General features: G+C 40.1%; 1 pseudogene; it reads right to left on the minus strand.

Annotated features, from left to right (window-relative positions):
• Positions 1–328: 328 nt before the first annotated feature.
• LOC116621852 lies at positions 329–20,766 on the minus strand (annotated as a pseudogene).
• Between the last annotated feature and the right edge of the window lie 279 nt (positions 20,767–21,045).

Raw genomic sequence — 21,045 nt, forward strand, 5'->3', positions numbered from 1 at the left:
CACTCAGCACTAAGTCTGCTTAAGATTCTCTCTCCTTCTCCCTCTGCCCCTCATGCTTGTGCATTCTCTCTCTCTCTCTCTCTCTCTCTCTCTCTCTCTCTCAAATAAATAAATAAATAAATCTTAAAAAAAAAAAAAAACCATAAAATGCTTTTCCAATTCCTCTTGTCCTAGACAGAAGGATCTTCCAGGTAGCATGCCAACAGAACAAGAGATTCCAATGATGCCAGCTTCAATGATGGTGCCATCCATATAGGGAGAAGGTTATGGTATATTCAACCACAGCTTACAGAGGTTTGGAAAAGGACCCTTTGAGGGCCCAGACTGCCTAGCATTTTGATGCCCCAACCAAGAACTCTTCCTCCAAAATGTCCAGGATAAGATTCTCACAGCAATGAGATGCCAAGCCTTTCTGGAACCAAATAATCCACTTGCCACCATTTTTTTTTTTTTTTTTTTTTGCATCATCTTCCCACATGGGTTTAATTCCTTCTTTGAAGAGATGGAAGTCACTGTGGCCTGTCAGGTCCCTAGAACCTACCATGTGGTTGTAAAACCTCCAGAACTGCTCTGCAGAGGCAAAAATGCCAATCTGTTTGATATTTTATTCATTGCTCTGTGAGCTGGTGTGATGGCTGGGGGTTCTTCTGGAGTATCAGAAAGTATACTTGTACTGCAGGAGATGCTCTGCTGGTCCAGGGGCAACAGCCTTCCTCTTACTGCTGCCCTGACTCTTGTCTCATTCCATTTTTTCCTTCTTTGTGCTGTTTTCTTCATTCTGATCATGGTCCCCACTGTCATCATCTTTCAGTGCACTGAACTTGTACATCCTCTCCCCACTGCCGTCACCACTGCCTCACAGAGTGACTTCCACTCTGCTGGGCCCTCTCCTGTTAATTCTTGATAATTTCAGTTTGAGAGGCATTTTCTGACTTTGTCTCCAAATACTCCCTTTTGGTGGCATGTGACCTCCTCTGTGTTGTGGGGTCACATCATATACACATGTAGGAAACAGAATATGAATAATGGGGTGAATCCATCTATTATTCCACTCAGTAAATCTAAGTCTTGGAGTGAATGAGAGTTGAGAAACTTGAATTTGCTCTTCACATAGGTGATCTCAGTTTCTGTGAGCTTCTCACAGTGTAAGTATGCCAACACCTTAAGTGTGTTCTAGTGTTTAAACATATATTTTTCATTCAATAGGGACCCTAAACATAAGCCATCTACTTAATCTGGTGCTCAATTGAAGAAACGGGGATCTGTTCCAATGCTGGCCTTATTGATAGACATTATGTTGTTCTTTCACATGGAGCTTTCACAAATGACTTTCAAGGATAATTTTGGCTATATGTAATTTTCCCTTAAATGTTTAATCCCCTTTAAAACTTCGGTGTAAGCTGCAATTTCACTGTACTAACTATAGTTTACTGGTTGAGAAAAATGGCTTTTGTTCCCCCGCCAAAGTGTGTGTTTCAGACAAGCCACTACAAGTAAAGTATATCATAGAAAAAGAGAAGGCTTGGTCATGGACACCAATCCTCTGAGCACTTGGCCATTGGTAGTGAAATTCCACAGTTGGTGCTTGGAGACAGGGATTGGGGATAGACATTGTATCCTCACATCCCACTGTACAACCCAAGATTTTTTTCTGCTAGTAGAAAAAAAGTATATGGAAAAATCATGACTGGGATAGTATATTTTCAAATCAAAACCCAGGAAAAAGGTATGGTTAAAAAATGTATGGGATGAGGAATGGGGGATAAGTTGTCTTCAAAAAACATTGATTGGGAGGGAATAAGATCCTAAACATTGGAGTGGGGACCTATGGTAAATTCCAATGAAGCTGGGGATATCATACCTCTAAATTCTATTGAGTTTTCTTTGCCAACTTTTTCCACCCCTGCCTGAGAAGGTTAACTATGCTTTGCCCAAAAAAATCTGTAATGGCCTCTCTAAAGTTAGTTTCCTTGCAAAGCACTGCTGACTCTCCTCAGGATCTACCCTGCAACTCTTATTTGCTCCTAGATATATGCCTAGGCTCAAGTCCCAGCAAACCTTGAAGGGTAATCCACTAGAAGGTGTGCCACACACCAAAACAGGTGCATGATTTTTCCAATTTATACAGACAGAAATACGGAGAATATGTGTGGGAATGGAGGTGAGTAATGGTGGAGGAATATACAGTTAAATCAGGCCAAGTTGATTGATATGAGCTCACACAAAGATTATGGAGTCAATGATTTAGTTCAAGTTGTTAGAAAGGACTCTAACAGTGTGGTTGGTTGGATAGCTGAAAATGGACCAAAAGTGACCTATACTAAGTGAAGCTGAAATGCCAGAATGGCACTGTTATACTATAAAGATAAGGATTCAGAGGCTTGGGAAGATTGGAATGTTAGAGTGGATTTATCATTTAAAATCTGCTCACCTACCCTGAAGGATCTACTCACCATGACTGTGAGAAATAAATTTGTGAGGGTAATCCCAGCATCCTTGAATAACTCTGTGGTCAGTCTCCTGTAGGTCAAAAATTATAGTGTGAACTTCTGCAACTGAACTGGAATATTTAAATGCAGTGAGGATAATTGGATTCCAGGGTTGCAGGAGCCAAATACTGAAACTTAATTACCAAAGACAAGGTGAGCTTGATTGCTGTAATAGACAGTAGAGTCAAAGCAGTAATCAGAATAGTCTAATTTGTAGAGAACTTTGGCATTTTTTAGTCGATTATCACATCCCTGGAAAAGAAATAGATGAGCAATCTACTAAATTCTTGATCTATATAGGTAGGAGAGTTCTAATTTGGGTGAACAATGTCTAACTTGAATCACCAAAACAAAGACTCATTGTCTTTTAATCAATTCCCAGACTTGAGCCGGTTGACAGACCCAGAACCCTTTGAATGAAGAGAGGCATGTAATTTTAAGGAAGGACCCTGCTATATTGCCAGAAATTTTTATTGTTAATTTTTCTCCCAACCTTCCTTAAAAGAACCTATGGCCATTGACCAGGTGATTATGCATTGGGGAAAAAATAATCAAACATTTGGAGGATTACTGGACAGTGTCTCTGAACTGGCACTAATTCAAGGAGATCCTAACCATCACTGTGGCCCACAAGTCAGAGCAGGAGCATATGGGTGTCAGGTGATCAATGTAGTTTTAGCTTGGGTTCATCTCACAGTGGGTCCAGTGTGTTCTCAAACCCATGCTCTGGTTATTTCTCTATTCCAGAATGTATAATTGGAATAAAAATACTCAGCAACTGGAAGAATCCACATATTGGTTCCTTGATTGTGGATTGAGTGCTATTATAGTAGGAAATGCCAAGTGTAAACCACTAGAAATGCCTCTACCTAAGAAAATAGTAAACCAACAGCAATACTGCATTCCTGGAGAGATGGCAAAATTAGTACCACCATCAAGGACTTCAAAGATGCAGGGGTGATGATTCCCACCACTTCCACTTCCTCATTCAACTTACCTATTTAGCCTGTGCAGAAAACAGATGGAACTTGGAAAATGACAGAGAATTATTGTGAAGTTAACCAGATGATGATTCCAATTGCACCTGCTGTTCCAGATGTGGTTCTGTTTCTTGGGCAATTAACACATCCTCTGGTACCTGGTATGCAGTTATTGATCTGGCAAAGGTTTTCTTCTTGATAGGTGTTAATAAATACAACCAGAAGCAGTTTGCTTTTCACTGACAAGTCAAACAATACATCTTCACTGTCTTATGTCAAGAACATATTAATTCTCCAGCCCTATGTTATAATTTAGTCTACAGTGACCTTGATCACCTTTCCCTTCCAGAAGACATCGCACTAGTTTATTACATTGATGACATAATGCTGATGGGATCTGGTGAGCAAGAAGTAGCAACTACTCTAGACATATTAGTAAGACACAGAGAGTGGGAAATGAATCTGACCAAAATTCAGGGGACTTGCACCTCAGTAAAATTTTTAGGTGTTCATTGACATGGAGCATATTGAGATATCATTTCTAAGGCAAAGCATAAATTATTGTATCTGGCCCCTACTGCATCCAAAAAAGAGGAACAATGCCTAATGGGCCTCTTTAGAATTGAAAGCAACATATTTCTCATTTGAGTGTGCTACTCTGACCCACTTACTAAATAACCTGAAATGTTCCTAGCTTTGAGTGGGGTCTAGAACAAGAGAAGGCTCTACAACAGATTCAGCCTGCCATGAAAGCTGCTTTGTTACTTGAGCCATATAATCCAACTAATCTGATGGTGCTTGAAGTGTCAGTGGCAGGTTGGAGACTTTGGGAGGCCCCTAGAGCTGAATAGTATTGTTGGCCCTTAGGATCAGAGCAATACCCTAACATCCTCTGTGAATACTTTCCTTTTGAGAAACAGATTTTGGCTTTCCATTGGGCCTTATCAGAGATAGAATAGTTAACCACAGGCCACCAACCTAAGCTGCCCATCATGAACTGCCCCACCAAGCCATAAATTTGGCTATGTTCGGCAACATTCCATTATCAAAAAGAAGTGGTATATAATACAAGATTGGGATCAAGCATGCCCTGAAGGCACAAGTAAGTTACATGAGTACGTAGTCCAAATGCCACAAATCCATATATTTATGGGCCATGGCCAATGGTTTAATTACATGGTCAAAGACTTAGAAGAAACATGATTGGCAAATTGGTGACAAGGAGTCAGAAGAACTGTTATGTAGATAGACCTCTCTGAATGGGCAAAGAATGTAAGATATTATGCCCCATGTAATGCACATCAAAAGGTAAGCTCAGCTGAGGAAGATTTAATAACCATATAGATAGAATGGCCCTTTTTGTGGATATCCCTTAGACCATTTCTTAGTAATACCATATCCGGATCATGGTTAAAGTCAATGAAAAACTACAACAACCCAATTCAGGCAGGACTAATAATGGCCCAGAACCTTCAGGAATAAATGTTTGGGATATCCCACCAAGCAAAGAATTACAATCAACAAAAGGAAAAGGGAATATGGAATGGGTAGTAGAAGGTACTTACAAACACCAGCTATGACCATGTGACCAGTTACAGAAATGAGGAATATGGTAGTTATGAGCATTTTTCTTGGTAACCTACAGGCTAGCTTCACTATCAGGCTTCTCATTATCATCTCTATCTGCTGTAAAAGAAGGGGTTTATGTTTTTAAATGGGCTTCCAGAGGAGTAATACTCGGTGGCAATTTTCCTCAAATATTTCCCAAGTCCTTATTGATGATGGTTTTGATGGGTATGGAAAATTTTGTAACAGCTATAAACAAGTAGTTATCATTTTGGGTAAAGAAACTCCCATGCAAGGAGAGGTTAGATTTCTCTATGAGATCAAATATGTTTTTCATAATAATTGCTTTAATATTCAACAGCTATGACTGTTTACTGTGAGTGGCCAGTATTACAATGGTAGAAACCCACTTCCACTGAATATTATATAAAACTGCACTTGCCTTGGGGCGCCTGTCGTTAAACATCTGCCTTCGGCTCAGATCATGATCCCAGGGTCCTGGGATCGAGCCCCGCATCAGGCTCCCTGCTCAGAGGGAAGCCTGCTTCTCCTTCTCCCACTCCCCCTGCTTGTGTTCCCTCTCTCACTGTGTCTCTCTCTGTCAAAAAATAAATAAAATCTTTAAAAAAAAACTGCACTTGCCTTTTAAGAGGTTAGGTTAGAGAATAATTTCCAAACTGGTTGTATTCTCTGATTTTTAGACATATCTTGGCACAAGAAATATGTAGTATGCATTGCCTTCCTTGTATATATTGATTAGTGGGGCCAGGGAGGGTTTATTAGGGTTCTACAGAGAAACAGAACCTATAGGGTGTGTGTGTGTGTGTGTGTGTGTGTGTGTGTGTGTGTGGAGAGAGAGAGAGAGAGAGAGAGAGAGAGAGGGAGATTTACTTTAAAGAATTGGTTCAGGGGCACCTGGGTGGCTCAGTTGTTTGAGCGTGGGACTCTTGATTTCAGCTCATCATGATCTCATGGTCACGGGATCGAGCCCCGCCTTGGGGTCCACACTCAGCATAGAGTCTGCTTGTCCCTCTCCCTCTGCTCCTCTCTCTCGCTCTCATTCTCTCAAATAAATAAATAAATAAATAAATAAATAAATAAATAAATAAAATCTTTGGAAAAAAATAAAGAATTGATTCACTTAATTGTGGAGGCTTGGCAAATCCAAAATCCAATGGAGAAATACGGAAAGCTGGAGGCTCAGGAAAGAGTTGCAGTTTGAGTCCAAAGACAGTCTGCTAGCAGAAGTCTTTCTTGCTCAGGGGAGGTTGGTCTTCGTTGTATTAGGGCCTTCAACTAATTGGATGTGGCCCACCCACATTAAGGAGGGTAATCTGCTTTACTTAAACTCCACTAATTTAAATGTCAATCTCTTCTCAAAAATACACCTGCACAGAAACATGCAAAATAATGTTTGAGCAAATATCTGGACACTGTGATCTAGACAAGTTGACACCTAAAATTAACCACCACAAAGAAGGTTCCTGGTAAGATGCCAATTTCTTTCCACCTCAATAAGTGGGGCTTGTATTGGAGGAGGAGAGAGATCATTACAATTAAAGAAGTCAGTAGTTTTAAGGGTATATATTGTTAGCAGAGTTTATATTTATCATCATCCCAGGGATTAGTAAAAACTATGATTTTATCTCTATAATCCCATAGGATTTGTTGGTATTAGTTCTGGATTACGTTTTATTTAATTGCACAATTATGAGCATCTTAATTGTAATATTGGGTACACACTATATCTAGGAATTCCTTAAATGACACTTGATATATAGTGGCAGATTGCTCTATTTGCTTGGTGGCACTAGTTAATAATAGTAGATTTCATTTGATTTGAAGTTAAAATTGGCTTATAGGGCTTAGAAGACACCTATGAGTCACCAGCAATATTATAGAGTCTGGCTTAGCTGGGAGGGTTGTTGGCCAGCATTAGTAGAGATAGGAAATACAGTAGTAGTCTCAGTGTTGATGTCTGTGGTCATGTTAGTAGGATTGATCAATCTGAATAACCAACAAAGTGGTTCTCGTTGTCCTCAATCTGACCAGTGTTGCATGTCTCCCTGTGGTATGCATGTGGCATGTTAAGGTGATCAAAGAGTGGGTGTGTAGGAACACTGGTGAGGGTTGGAACTTCTCAAGTAAGTAAGGGCACAGCAACAGAGTTGGGGTTAAAGTCAAAGGCCATTCATAGCCAGGGGTAATGGATATGATTGTCCCCTGTATATCACCCAGGGTAATTAGTTCTACCTGCTGGGTGTCAGAAGCAGCTACAGATTTGTTCCACAGTACCTTTAGTAGAGCAAAGTATATGGGTGGCAGACTAGCATGCCTCACTCTCTCCAGATACTGGTAAGTGGTTTGCTCCACTTACACTGGATGATGAGCAGACACAGGGTGAGAATGATTCCAGAGTCAGTAGTCCACATCAGGTCCTCATCAGGATTGAGCGAGAAACAGCTAGACTCTGGATCTTCTATGAGGGAGGAAGGAAAAGTTAAGTATCAGGTGGGTGCTATTTTGCCATAGGCAATAATGCCAGGGTTGCCGCATCTATGAAAATGGATAATTGTGTTGCATCCAGTGTGCTTACATAAAACAGCAGAAGCTGCAGCATCTCTGTTGGTGGTCTCCTTATTTGTTGTGAATTTAAATATGACATAGTTATGCCATGTGGGGGTGGGTTGATGTAATCAGGACTATGAACAGTTTTTTGACCACTTAGGGGACCATTGTCCTTCAGGTTCTCTCTATAGTCCTTGTTTTAAAAGCCCTTTATGGGGGCACCTGGGTGGCTTGGTTAAGCAGTTGCCTTCAGCTCAGGTCATGATCCTGGGGTCCTGAGAAGGAGCCCCGTTCAGTGGGGAGTCTGCTTCTCCCTCTCCCTCTGCCCCTCCCCCCCCAACTTGTGCACTCACTCTCTCGATCTTTCTCTCGCTTTCTATCTCTCTCAAATATTTTTTATTATGTTCAGTTAGCCACTGTATAGTACATCATTAGTTTTTGATGTAGTGTTCAATGATTCATTAGTTGCATATAACATCCACTGCTCATCACAACACGTGCCCTCCTCAATACCTATCACCCATTTAACCCATCCCTCCCACCCCCTCCCCTCTGAAACCCTCAGGTTGTTTTCTGGAGTCCATAGTCTCTCATGGTTCTTCTCTTATTTCTTCCCCTTCAGTTTTCCCTCCCTTCCCCTATCGTCCTCCATACTATTCCTTATGTTCCACATATGAGTGAAACCTTATGATAATTGTCTTTCGCTGCTTGACGTATTTCACTTAGCATAATTCCTTCCAGTTCCATCCATGTCGATGCAAATGGTGGCTATTCATCTTTTCTGATGGCTGAGTGATATTCCATTGTAGATATGAACCACATCTTCTTGATCCATTCATCTGTTGAAGGGCATCTCGGCTCCTTCCACAGTTTGGCTATTGTCGACATTGCTGCTATGAACATTGGGGTGCACGTGCCCCTTATTTTCACTACATCTGTATATTTGGGGTAAATACCCAGTAATGCAATTGCTGGGTCGTAGGGTAGCTCTATTTTTAACATCTTGAGGAACCTCCATACTGTTTTCCAGAGTGGTTGTACCAGCTTGCATTCCCACCAACAGTGTAAGAGATAAATAAAATCTTCAAAAAATAATAAAAAATAAGAACCCATTATGTTTTTCTATGATATATGCTGCCATAGGACAATAGGGTAAGTGAAAAACCCAAGCAATGTTATTTTGTAATGACCATTGTTGCATTCCCTTTACAGTGAAGTGTGAGTGTTGATCTGACTGTGTAACTTTGTAGAGCTCCCAAAGTTTCATTAACCTCTCAATAACACTAGAAAAGGTTAATGCCTTACATGGGTTAGCCAATAAAAGACCTGTGTGGATATCTACCATTGTTAAGGCATATTTGATGACTCCTACTACTATAGAGAAAGGCCCAATGAAGTCGATTTGTTAGTTCTGATGTGGCCCTTATCCTCTGTAAATTTTTCCAGTGTCTAAATTTTTGGCATCTGGTACAGTCCCTAATGGCTTTGCGTAAATGTTTCTCTACTGGGTCAATTCCTCTATTAACAATCCATTTTCATAACCCTCTGATACCCAAATCCACTGACCTCTTGGGTGTACACCAATAGAAGGGGTAGGGTGGCTAGTCTCAGAGTCTGGAGACTGCCCATCCTTTAAGAGGCTTGCCTATTTTAGAGGTCTGGTTAGTTCATCAGCTTGTGTGTTGTAGTGTGCCTCCTATGTGTCTTGTTTGACATGAGCCAAGGTACGGTATGCCCAGATGGGCAGAATGGGAGCCAATGTGGCAAATTCTCCCCATATCTCTTTACCCCAAATGTCTCAACCTTGTATTTTCCAGCCATGATTTTGCTGAAGTTCAGATCAACCCATTAGCCACCAACCAGGAGTCTGTGAAAATAAAACCTTAGGAAAATGTTTGTCAAAGGCATGCTTTATTAATAGAAGTATTGCATGCAGCTCAGCCCTCTACCCTCCTTATGGAAATTGGAGTGTTTGAACAGGGGTAATAGGCTGTGGCTATCCATTGTCTTGCTGCCTTATACCCCAGGATCACTTCAAAGGTAAAGACAGACCATTGTTTTTCTCATTTTAAGAGTGTTGGCTGTCCTCCCTCCAGTCCCCATTAAGCAAGAGGCAGAGGCATTTCTGGGGGCTTTGGCAAGTCAACCTCAGTGGCAGGGTATATGCTAATTCCTCATAGAGTTGTGGCACTCCAGCATCTCGACTATTTAGATGCCATTTCCATTTTAATAAGGAGGCCTCATTAAATTTTACAGGGAGCTTTTTCCATTGTTCAGGGTATAATAGGCATCTCGATCCATAGAGTAATTGGTTCTGCTCCAGTAAGGGCTTCAGTTTTACTAAGTGCCTAGTATGTTACCAGGGGTTGCCTCTCTACTGGTGAATACTTTGGGGTTAAGTCTGGGAGCTGCTTACACCAAAAGCCTATGCATAGCCATTTAATTGTTCATTTGGTCCAGAGGCTCCAGGAAGCAAATTTGCAGTGGCCAAAACTTCTCATTAAGTCCTGTCCTCAAAGCATTAGTAGAACTGCCAAAGTAATAGCTTCCTTTATTTTATCTACTGCCTGTTGTTGTTCAAGTCTCCATTGAAAAGTGAAAAGCTTATAATAAGCAGGGACCAGCACTGGAGGTATAGAATGTGTTGGCACCAAAATCCAAACATTCCTACCAAATGTTGGTCTTCCTTTACCAATGTGGGAGGTTGAATTGCTAGAGTCTTATCTTTTACCAGATTTGTAACAGTTCCTCTTATAAATTCCAAGTATAGCCTCAAAATACAGACTGAGAGGGCCTTGGATCTTATGTGGGGCAATTGCCCATTCCCTCTCAGTGAGGTGTTTGTTCACAGTTGTGATGACCTATGGACAGAGTCATGGTCAGGTCCAATGAGAAGGATGTCATTGATATAATGTTAAAGCTGAGTTTCTAGTATAAGAGTGAGTCAAACATTTGGGTCCTGACTGCAAAGATGGTGCTTAATTTCAGGACTATTTAAATACCCTATAGGCAACCTGGAAAAGATATACTATTGACCCTCAAAGGTGAAGGTGAATTGTGGTTAATTCCCTGTGAAATTTTTACAGAATAGAACATGTCAGCAGAACTACTAGGTATTTACCCAAAGTATAAAAAAATACAGATCTGAAGGGATAAATGCACCCCTATGTTCATCAAAAATAATGAAATCTTGGGCGCCTGGATGGCTAAACAGGGAGCCTGATGTGGGATAAGTGTCTGCCTTCGGCTCAGGTCATGATCCCAGAGTCCTGGGACTGACTCCCGCATCGGCAGGGAACCTGCTTCTCCCTCTGCCTCTGCCTCTCTCTCTCTCTCTCTCTCTGTCTCTCATGAATAAATGAATAAAATCTTTAAAAAAAAAAATGAAATCTTGACATTTGCAATGATGTGGATGGAGCTAGAGTGTATCATGTTAAGTGAAATAAGTCATTCAGAGAAAGACAAATACCATATGATCTCACTCATATGTGGAATTTAAGAAAGAAAACAGATGAACATATGGGAAGGGGGAAGAAAAAAAGGATAGAGGGAAACAAGCCATAAGTGATTCTTAATAATAAATAACAAACTGAGGGTTGTTGGAGGGAAGTTGGGGGCGTAGGCTAGATGGGTGATGGGTATTAAAGAAGACACTTGTTGTGATGAGCACTGGGTGTTTTATGTAAGTGATGAATCACTGAATTCTACTCCAGAAACCAATATTGCACTGTAGGTTAGCCAACAAAATTTAAATTTAAAAAAGTAATAATGCTAAAAAAAAGAATATCAGCAGAATCTATAACTGCAAACCATTTACGCATGTTGTTTTAAATGTCATTCATTAAGGCAATAATATCTGGTAGAGGCACTCTAATAAAGGGGAACATCTTTGTTAACTCTTCATAGTCTATGGTTACCCTCTACTCATTAGTTGTAGCTTTCAGCAACTAATATTAGAAAATTAAAAGGTGGTAGGGATCAGTACCCCTTCTTTAACTAAGTCAGCTATGAGAAGCCATAATCCTTCAGTCCTGTGCTTTAGCTGGTACCGTGGCACATTTACCACTCATACCAGTAGGGGAAGGTTAACTGATTTCTACTGGGTTACGCCCACCAATAGCATAAAAGCTTTAGGCTTGTTCCATGAGGTTACCTGCTGACTGAAGATGTCCATTCTAATAATGGGGAAAAGGGCGGTATTGGAGGGATGGAGAATAAGTAGGACAGAAGAATTTTTTAGCAATAACTGGGCCAATTTTAATAGTTAAGCAGGTAATCCTCCCCACTTTAATCCTCCTCCCAAGCTGGTCACCTCCTGGGTGAGGGGGTCCCTTTAAAACATGAGTGCTTCCTGGGATTAGGGAGATTTTGATACCCACCTCCAACAGAGCCAGCCAGTGTTGCTTTTTTTGGAACCCAAACAACCATTAATGTAATAAAAGGGTAATTTTCTGCCAGAGGGGGCACTTCTGTGACCATTAGATCCCTATGTAGAATCAGGTCCCTGTCACTGGCAGAGATCAAGAGCCCATATGGAAGGTAAAGCTGCCTCCAAAGGGGAAACCTGTGATGGGTTTTAATCTGACTCTAGTATTATAATTGTTGCACTGATTTACCAAAGATGATCACTCAATTTGGGACCCTCTCATTACCTAAGGTGTAGTATAATCTCCCTTGTCATCTCAGGGTCCCCTTGTTTATCTCAGGGTTCATGTTCAAATAGGGGCCTGACTGTAGGTGGTTGGTTTGGCCCAAGAGGGAGACAAGCTTGCTGTTGACAGTATTTTTTATTTGGATCCAGTGGATTATTATTTGTAGAATTAACAAGCAACACTTGACTCTGAGATTGTCTTCCATGAGCTTCTATTAGATCCAGGGCATCTATGTCCTCTTTAACATTTTAGCATTAACCATCATTGTCACTGAAGAAGACTTACATTTGTTAGGAGTCCTCCTGAGAAATAACTGGGTGGATTCAGGAATCAATTCAGCTTCCTCTGAACTTGCCAAGCCATCATGCCACACACCATGTGTTACCTGATAAGCCCACTTCAACATCAACTTGTGGAGGAGATGGTTGGCCTTAGCTAACAAAAACATTGATAGTTGGCCTGGGCCTTTATAAAGCCTAACATAGAGTAGGTAGCTTTGTAAGCCATAAAAATCCACATTAATAAAGTATAAATCTGGGGCGCCTGGGTGGCTCAGTTGGTTAAGCGACTGCCTTCGGCTCAGTTCATGATCCCGGAGTCCTGGGATTGAGTTCCGCATCGGGCTCCCTGCTCAGCAGGGAGTCTGCTTCTCCCTCTGACCTCTCTCGTGCTCTCTATCTCATTCTCTCAAATAAAAAAAAAAAGTATAAATCTGGACCAAGGTCCAAAACCTCCTCTGGAGGTCATTACAACCTTCTGCACAAATTGTGTAGGATCCTTTAGTAGAAATTCCATTATTCCATCTCATACTATGGCAGCCAGTAGCTTAATTCCAGCCTCTGTTAGGGAGTGCTTGCTCCTTGACAGGTACATTCTATATACCCAGGCAGCCCCTTTTTAATCTGGCTCCTGCACCAGGTCATTAAGGAGAGACTAGGCCTCAGGGTAAAAGAGAAAATGTGTCTCCCCTACCAATTGAAAACCAGCCCCTCCTTCTTGGCCCTCCCTTTTTGTCTTTTCTGTCTTAATTATTTTGTGAGTGGTCACCAGTAAAGCAATGGGCAAATTATCCCAGTCACTGTTGTGGTGACACCATGCTGCCTTTTCTTCTAGAGAGCACCAGTCCTCCTCCCCAGGGTCTTCCCCTCTGTCTTGTCTCCCCAGGAAGTTTGGGCTCCTAGCTCTTTTCTAGGTGGCTTGCTGTCACCTAGAGCAAGGCCTAGCAAGAGTCTTGTGGTTTTGAGCACCTGTTCAGCAGGAGAATGACCTCCTTCAGAGTCTTGGAAGAGACAGTGGTATAAACTTTCTTGCCTTTAGTCACCTTAAGAGATGCTTTAGCCAGTTCAGCCCAAGGATTGGGATCTCTGTAGCTTTCTGGGGGAAAGGCTAGAATGACATCTGCAACAGCACAACTGAGTGTTGCAACAGCAGAGGCATGATAGCTGCTTGCAAAAGCTCTCCCCTAACTGTGCTTAGGAGACCAGCCTCAGCCTGATGTCTGCCTCATCAGCTCCTTTGCCTGCCATGACCTCTCATCTCAGAGTACCCCAAATCACCAGCCTGACTAAGAAGAAGTCCTTCCTACTATAGCCTGTTATGGGGATGGGCCAACCTACCCTTAATCCAGAAGCATGTGTTCCTCTTTTCCTGTTCAGCCCCATGTGTTTTACAACTTCCAGCACCTGCCTAGTGAGGGACCCAGGTGATTAGGCTGAACTTCCTCTGCCAGTTCAGCACCTCTGACCACAAAAGTCAGTTCCAATGTTGTGGGTTCACTCAAGTGCTAGCATTACCACTTGGCCAGACTAATGAAGTACAAGGAGGAAGCACCAAAAATAGAGTGAAGTACAACAAAGAGCAATGCCATGCCAGACTGACTTAGAAGTATTCCAAATTTTGAGTCCCAATCTCTTAAGGCTTTCTGTAATCCATTTGCCAGTTGCTTGACCTACTGATGGGGTGGACTCCATGCTAATTCCTTGATTATCATGGGAATCCTGTTCTCATCACCACTTGTGAGCGCAAGGATTTTAGGATACAACCATGAGTTAACAGTAGCATGTAACAAGCTTAATTTGGGTGGTAGTTGAACAGGTAGTATGAGAGAAGTCCTTCACAGCAGGAAACCTTCCAAAGAACCATATCAGGCTACTACCCAGAAGGGGAAGAGGGCAAGAGAACTCCTAAGGGAAAGTGAAATTGGAGAGGGGGCTCATGTGTGTAGGTGGTGTCACTCAGCAGCAAGATGAGGAGACTCTTGGTCAGAAAGTATCAATGGGCAGCATCAGCTTGAGTTCTTTTATAGCTACAGGCTTTGTTTTATCTATGTCTATGTCTAGCAGATATTGGGTGCAGTTTCATGAGGTTTGTAAAACAGGCGGGCTTAAATTCTAAGTTCATAAATCTTCTAAATAATAACTCAAAGGGAGAGATACTATGCTTGCTAGAGGAAGTTGACCTTAATTTTAAATAAAGCCAATGGTGAAGCTCTGGGCCATTGTAAGCCAGTGGCTTGATATTATTTAGCCAAAAAATTCTTTATAGTTCATTTGTTTCACTTGTCTAGAAGATTGAGGATTATAAGGAGTAGAGTAAATTATTTGTATTTTTAGGTTTTTAGAGAGCTCCTGAGTTACCATAGAAATGAAATAACCTTCCCTATCAAATTCTACATATTCAGGAATTCCAAAGGTTGAGATGATATTATTTAATAAGTCCATGAAACACTGAATATATGCTTTAGCTGCTAGGAACACTTCTGGCAATCCAGACATCATACACAATATTATTAATCAACCTTTCTTACCCTCTGAAGGTGAAAACTCTATGCTATAGACTGAACGTGTCTCCCAAAAATTGTTATGTTGAAACCAAATCACCAATGGGATGTATTTGGAAGTAGAGCCTCTAGGAGGTGATTAGGTCATGAAGGCCAAGCCCTCGTGAATAAGATTAGTGCCCTTATAAAAGAGACCCCAGAGAGCTCTCTCACCCCTTCCATCATGTCAAGACACAGCAAGAAGACTGCTGTGTATAAAACAGAAAGCAGGTCCTCACCAGACACCAAAAATGCTGGTGCCTTGACCTTGGACTTCCCAGACTCCAGAACCATGGAAAATAAGTTTCTGTTATTTATAAGCCACCTAGTTTATGGTAGTCTGTTACAGCAGCCCAAATGGACTAAGACATCCTATAAAGTCTATTTGCTGTCAGATCCCATGTAACATTGTCCTCAGTAATCTTCCTTGACTTACCTTAGGTGTTTCCCATAAATACTTTTTCTGACAAGCAGTACACCTTTGTATTATTTCCTGAATCATTTAATTCTTATTCCAAGTGTGGTAAGATTCCAAGGTTTTCAGTATATTCCTTTTATCTGAACGAGTTTGTTGGTGACACGAGAAAACCATCCAAGCATATAACAATTGAGATACATGAATATTCCTATTTCATAATTCCCATATTTCTATGGTATATTTCTTGGCTCCCCTTGGTTTCCAATTTTCTAAATCTTATGGAGTTGCATATTTCTAAAACTGTGAATAGGATTTCTGGATAGAATTAATGGGGTTTCAATTTCTCCAACCAAAACCTTAGTAGCTCTTTCCTTGGTTTGGTGTGCAAATTTATTTTCTTTAGATATTTCATCTTGCTGTCTGATATGAGCACTACAATGAATTTTAGAAATCTGTTGGAGAAGTTGGGATGACTCTAATAAATCAGCCATTACATTTTTCATGTGATACTTTAGTTCCCGCTGATGCTAGAAAGTTCCCTCTATTCTTCCACATTTATCTCATAGCATGATGGACACCAAATATATGTTTACTATCAGTATAGATATTTACTTTAAGATCGATGTTTACTTTAAGATCTATGGCTAATTTAAAAGTTTATGCAAGAGCCATGAGTTCTACTTCATGAGCTGATCTTGTTTGGGAGAGGATAAGCCTCTAGAAGTTAATAAGGACTGACTACTATATATGACACTTTTCTATTTTCCTGTGTGTCTCTCACACAAGATATATCAGTGAACAATATTAAGTTGGTATTAGGAACAGGAATATCAGACGAAGGTTCAGTATCTTCTACTACAACTGTGAGAGAATCATATTCAGATATTTGGTCAGGATCCGGCAACAGAGTAGCTGGGTTCAGAAGGTTACACTTTACTAGAATAACATTAGGGTTAGACGATAAAGCTTTTTCATAGCTATTTCCATAGCATAGTGACAGGTGTTATGTCTTATGAACTTATAAAATAGCAGTAACAGCATGAGGTGCATGTAAGTAAATTAATTGTTCCAGGGTCAAAGACTGAGTTTTTTCAACTAGAAGACCAGTTGTGCTAAGGCTTGTAAATATCCTGGCATCTCCACATCCAATAACACAGAAAAGTAAACAAGAAGCCTATAACCAGAGCCTAGTTTTTAAGAAAGTACACCATTAGCAGCTCCCTTATTTTCATAACAGAAAAGATAGAATAGTTTGTCAAAGTTAGGAACTCCTAATCTTGGCTGAGAAATAGCAATTGCTTTAAGCATTTAAAAGACTTCTCACAGGGTGATGTATGGAAGTGTTGAATCACTAAATTGTACACCTGAAACTATTATGCTATATGTTAACTAAATGGAATTAAAAAAAAACCTTTTAAAAAAGAGTATAGTTATCTTAATAAGTACTAAGAAGTGTATAGAATTGTTGAATCATTATATTGTACCCCTGAAACTAATAAAGCGCTGTATGTTAACTTTAATTTAAAATCTTTAAAGAAAAAATAAGAAATAAATTTGAAAAAGAAAAAAGATTTCTGTAGGGGCACCTGGGTGGCTCAGTCAGTTAAGCGTCTGCCTTCGGCTCAGGTCATGATCTCAGATTCCTGGGAGCCTGATTCTCCCTCTCCCTCTGCCTGCTGCTCCCCCTGCTTGTGTTCTCTCCCTCTCTCTCTCTCTCTCTCTCTCTCTCTCTGTGTCAAGTAACTAAATAAAATCTTTTAAAAATAAAAAATAGAAGACTTCTCTAGCTTCTTCGGACCACAGTAAAGGTTCTAGCGCTGCATCATGTGACAGCTCAATGAGATGGTTAGTCTTTTCAGAAAAGGAAGAGACACAATGCCTGCAATACCCAACCAATCCCCAAAATTAATGGAGTTTTTTTTTTCAGTGTAGTTTGCTTCATTTGTAAATGGGCTGACTTTGAGATGGAACTATCTTCTGCCTGTTGACCAATATTAAATGTCTCAAATATTTGACTTCAGTTTGATAATACTACAATTTATCTAGAGAGGTTTTATGTTCTTCAGCAGCTAAAAATACTAAGAAATCCAAAGTGTCTTCTTTATAGGCATGCAAAGTCTTAGTAGTTATCAATAAATCATGCACGTATTGAACTAGCATGGGCTACTAAGTCGGAGAAAGTTTTTCAAGTTCTTATATATATGTCTAGAGAATATACAGTTGACCCTTGAACAAGGCATGGGTTATGGGTGCAAACACCCCCATGCAGTCAAAAATCCACATACAACTTTTGACTCCTGTAAAACTTCACTACTAATAGCCTACTACTGAGCAAAAGCCTTATCAATAACACAGTTGATAAACACATATTTTGTATGTTATATGTATTATATAATGTATTCTTACAATAAAGGAAGCTAGGTAAAAGAAAATGTTATCAAGAAAATCATAAGGAAGAAAAAACACAGTTACACTACTATACTGCAACAAAAAAGATTTGTATATAAGTGAACCCACACAGTTCAAACCCATGTTGTTCGGGGGTCAACTGTAATAGGCAAATCTCTCAGACATCCATTGCTACAAGAAAGCCTCCATAGGCAAATACAGAGGAACCTTGATTCCTCGGCTAAAGATAAGAAAAACAAACTAAAAATAAGTCTATTACAGAAAAATATTTAGCTGATGCAGGTATAGAAATTAAGATAGTAGCATGGTTGGATATAACAAGTGTCAAAGGAATGACTAACTTCTTTATTTCTCTCAGATCTTATACAACTCTATAATAAGTTGAACTTTCATGTTGAATTGTCCTTTCTTTTTCATAGGTGCAAAGCCTTTTTTTAAAAAAATTATGCTCTGTCTTTCCAATTCTCTAATTAGGATTTCTAAATTCCTAAATCCTAATTCTTTTTTTTTTTTTTAAAGATTTTATTTATTTGACAGAGACACAGCGAGAGAGGGAACACAAGCAGGCGAGTGGGAGAGGGAGAAGCAGGCCTCCCGTGGAGCAGGGAGCCCGATGCGGGGCCCGATCCCAAGACCCTGGGACCATGACCTGAGCCGAAGGCAGACGCTTAACCGACTGAGCCACCCAGGCGCCCCCCTAAATCCTAATTCTTAAAGATGAATCAATTCTTATAATTCAGAGTGTTTTTCCAGCATCAAATGGAACTATAACTTTCTCCTGCCCCCCTTTTGTTTCAGAAGGACATATCTAGCAACTCAGGTGTTTTGCCACCTGAGTACCCCAAAAAATTTGATCCAGAGTACAGAATGTAGTAACCCTTAGTTTATATACCAGGTCCCTTTCCATCAGATTAACAGTCACAACAGGAGACAAGAGAAAATCATGTTCCTCTAACAGATAACTTACTGCACAGGAAATTTAGAGTAGAATGAATAGGTAGAAGGTTGTCCAGAGATACCCACAACTTGGATATTTTTATGGGCCAAGGAAAAACAAGAAAGGTCATTAGAAAACACAGAACATCTCAACACCCAAAAAACAAATAATCCAATTTTAAAATGGGCAGAAGACATGAACAGACATTTCTCCAAAGGAGACATATAGATGGCCAACAGACACATGAAAAGATGCTCAACATCACTCATCAGGGACATACTAATCAAAACTACAATGAGATATAACCTCACACCTGTCAGAATGGATAAAATCAAAACCATAAGAAACAATAGGTGTTGGTGAGGATGTGGAGAAAAAGGACCCCTTTACACTCTCAATGTGAATGAAAACTGGTGCAGCCACTGTGGAAGACAGTATAGAGGTTCCTCAAAAAATTAAAAATAGCACTAGGTTCCTCAAAAAATTATAAATAGCACTACCCTACAATCCCGTAATCACACTACTGGGCATTTACTCAAGAAATACAAAAACACTAATTCAAAGGGATACATGCACCCTGACGTTTATAGCAACATTATTTACAATAGCCAAATTATGGAAGAAGCCCAAATATCTATCAATAAGCGCATGGATAAAGAAGATGTGATATATATAATATTTTTCAGCCATTAAAGAGAATGAAATCTTGCCATTTGCAACAACATGGATGGAGCTATAGAATATAATGCTAAGCAAAGTAAGTCAGTCAGAGAAAGACAAATACCATATGATTTCACTCATATGTGGAATTCAGAAAGAAAACAAACAAGCGAGGAGAAAAAAAAGAGAGAGAAACAAACCAAGAAACACACTCTTAACTATAGAGAACAAACTGATGGTTACCAGAGGGGAGGTGGGTGGGGGAATGGGGGAAATAGGTGATGGGGACTAAGGAGTGCACTTGTTGAAATGAGCACTGGGTGATGTATGGAAGTGTTGAATCACTACATTGTACACCTGAAATTAATATAACACTGTATGTTAACTATACTGGAATTAAAGTAGATAGATGATAGATGATAGATAGGTAGATGATAGATGATAGATAGATGATAGATAGATAGATAGATAGATAGATAGATAGATGATAGATAGATGATAGATGACAGATGATAAATAGATGATAGATAGATAGATAGATAGATAGATTGATAGATGATAAATAAAAAAGAAAACACAGAACATGTGCCTCCAGTACCCACAAGAACAGTCAAGGAAAGACTAAGACAGGGGGAAAAACAGACATGTGAATTTTTTCCGTTCTCAGCTGCAAGGTTCCCCCATTGCCAATTTTGCTTATTAGTTTGCACTATCTGCATTTATTTCCTCTGTGATTTCCTGCAGGATAATCCTTTTGAGGCGGTTGTAAAGCTTCAGAGTTCGTTTCTATCCCTTTGATCTTCCTCAGTCTCTTCTGATATTCATTTTTCCAATGCCCTTTTTATAATAGTGACATGTTGACTTTACATTAGGGGATTCCCTCATATGTGTGGAGGGCTCTAGATAATGGTTTGTTCTTTTTATGAATAATTCTGAGAAGTTAATACTGAGGTCTTGAGGTTTTTTTCATCTTTATCTTTCTCCATAATCTAAAACTGAGTTGCTGCTGTTGCCAATACCTAAGAAACTGTCCTTGAAATTTAACTACCTTTTCCCTTACTTGTGCTTGAGTTCTAGGCAAAAAGGGTTACCACAAAGTAGAAAAAACCAAGGGATTTTTCTAATTTGCCCCTGGATCCATCCTTGTAAATTTAGATAATACCTTAGTAAACTACTGGTGAAAATCAATGAGGATTCATCCAGCTTTTGGGTGCAGCGTTGTAGTTGCTTCCAGTTCACCTTCTGCAGAAAGGCTTCAAGGATTGCCATCATCAATCCCTTACATTGAGTTTCCAAGGCTCTAAGAGCAGCCTGAGTTGTTGGAAGAGGTAAACAGTAGACTTCTTGAAGCCAAGGCACTTCCTGGTGATGGGAGCTATTTAGTCCCTGTCATGAGCTGAGCTGTGTCCCCAAAAAAAGATATGTTAAAGTCCTAATCCATGACACCTGTGAAAGTGACCTTTTTTGGAATTGGAGTTTTTGCAGATATCTTCAAACAAAAGTTAGGCTTTAATTCAATATGACTGGTGTCCTTTTAAGATGAGGAAA

This window comes from Phoca vitulina, unplaced genomic scaffold (assembly GCF_004348235.1).
Source record: "Phoca vitulina isolate PV1807 unplaced genomic scaffold, GSC_HSeal_1.0 scaffold51, whole genome shotgun sequence".
NCBI classification, from domain to species: Eukaryota; Metazoa; Chordata; class Mammalia; order Carnivora; family Phocidae; genus Phoca; species Phoca vitulina.